The sequence below is a fragment of the Exserohilum turcica genome (genome assembly GCF_000359705.1).
Source record: "Exserohilum turcica Et28A unplaced genomic scaffold SETTUscaffold_15, whole genome shotgun sequence".
NCBI classification, from domain to species: domain Eukaryota; kingdom Fungi; phylum Ascomycota; class Dothideomycetes; order Pleosporales; family Pleosporaceae; genus Exserohilum; species Exserohilum turcicum.
Genome location: NW_007359970.1, coordinates 681,948 through 684,177, shown reverse-complemented (window position 1 = coordinate 684,177; position 2,230 = coordinate 681,948).

Below are 2,230 nucleotides of genomic sequence, written 5' to 3'. Positions count from 1 at the left end.
GCACCGAGTGTCTGAGCGCGTCGTCTGGGCGCCGCTCAGGCCTCGCACAGATGCCGGGTTGCAGAGTAAGACCTGGCGTCTGCTGCTTGACCGAGATTCCATCGAGGAGCTATCCAAAGGGCGTTCAGCCCGTTACAACAACTTGCTTAAGTTCTAACAATACTATAAGGAGGCAAAGATTATCACTCTCTATATGCCTCCCTACTCCTCTTATCTACTACAACCGCTTAATATAGGCTATTTCTCGCCTTTAAAGAAGGCGTATAGGCGCTAAGCTAAGGAGATGATACGTAATGGAATCAACTATATAACTAAGATTAAGTTCCTCCTAGCCTTCCTATAGGCCTATAGCAAGACTATTACAAAAGATAATATCTTAGAAGGATTTTAAGGCGCTAGATTAGTTCCACACAACCTAGAGGTGGTAATATTAAAGCTTAATATTAAGCTACGTACGCCAACACCACCTGCTATAGAAGATCTACCCTAGCTGTTGTAAACTCTAAGCAACACCCTAGAACTAGGGTCGCAATTAACGCTAGTAAAGTAGAGGATTTAGAGGCATATAGATAGCTTACTATTAAGTATAGTAGTTGCCTTTAAAAAGCTAGCTAAAGGCGCTGCGATTATTGCGTAGAAGCTAGTATTAGCGCAAAAACGTGTCTCTGAACTTGAAGCAGCTAACAAAGCCGCTACGCGACGAAGATCATATAAAAGAAAGCGAGTGCAGAGAGATAGAGCCCTAATAGTTAAAGAAGGAGAGCAATTAGCAGCTCTAAAAAAGTCTAGCGTGCGTTGTAATAGGAAGAAGGCAAAGAAGAGAGTGCGCACTAAGGCGGGCGAGCCGTCCTAAAGGCGCTGTAGACGCTGCGGTGAGGCAGAGCATAATCTACGCACATGCAGGCAAGTAGAAGCGATAGATTCTAAATAGAATAGCCTACTACGATTTTAATTTACTACTATAGCTGCGTTGCAATAGTCTATATTAGTCGTGGCGTTTAGTGGGGTCTTGGTAGAGTGACCGCTTCGGTCTACTGACCGACTCGCTATACGGATACGTTAGTTATGTCTTTACTTAATTTAGTAAATAATATAATAAATAACTAAGATAAATGCTTTAGTAAGTTTAGCCTACTTCTTAGAAGTAAACCTCTTTAGTAGTTTAATATCTTATTTAGGAGCCAAGCCCTCTAAAGTAATATTATTATTAAATTCTTACTTAATTAACTATATAGTTAGCTATAATGAAAATCTATATTTAATATTATGAAAGTTAAATAGAGTAGTAGTAGTTATAGTAGTTGTAGTAGTTATAGTGGTAGTAGTAGTAGTAGCAGTAGTGGTAGTGGTAGTAGTGATGGTGGTGGTGGTTGTAATGGGCGGGCCCAACGGGCCGAGCGTACGACTACTTACGCCATCCATAGCCAAAAAGGCAGTAACAAGACTTCAAGCTTCTTGAAGTCCAGGTAGTCGTATAGATATACTCGATCACACACACACTTTAGGCGTAGCCTCTTACAGTGGTAGTAGTAGTAGCAGTAGTAGTAGAAGTAGTGGGAGTAATAGTAGTTGTAGTAGTAGTAGTAGTAGTAGTAGTAGTAGTAGTAGTAGTAGAGTAGTAGTAGAGTAGTACGCAGGTAGTTTTATTTAAGGTAAAGGTAGAATACTACTTTTAGTAGAAGCGTTGCGCTATAGGCGCTAGCACAGCGCTAGCGCCTTATAAGCTTAGCTACTACTTACGTAATATCTTATAATACATACATCTTTATTAATAAAAGTGAGAAACCTATTATATAGGTATTAGAAGAAAGCTTATACGCTTTACTTTATAGCTATAAAGTATTATAGTTTTTTATTATGGAGATATTAAGATATCTATAAAATAATTAGGCTACGCTGGCGCTGCGCTAGCCTAAGAAGGCTGCCTAGCAAGTAAATAACTGATTACTTCTAGAATCGCCTACACAAAACTACTATAATTACTTCTACTACTACTACCACTACTACTACTACTACTACTACTACTACTACTACTACTACTACTACTACTACTACTACTACTACTACTACTATACTTATAGTTCTTTATTATATACTATAGCCTATACTTAGTAAATAAGTAAAAAGATTAACTAAAGGACAAATAGCTATATAAGAATCTAGTAGAAAAGATAGCGTATAAGAGTGCTACTAAGACTACTTATACTACTAAGAAGCGCTTATTTAAGTC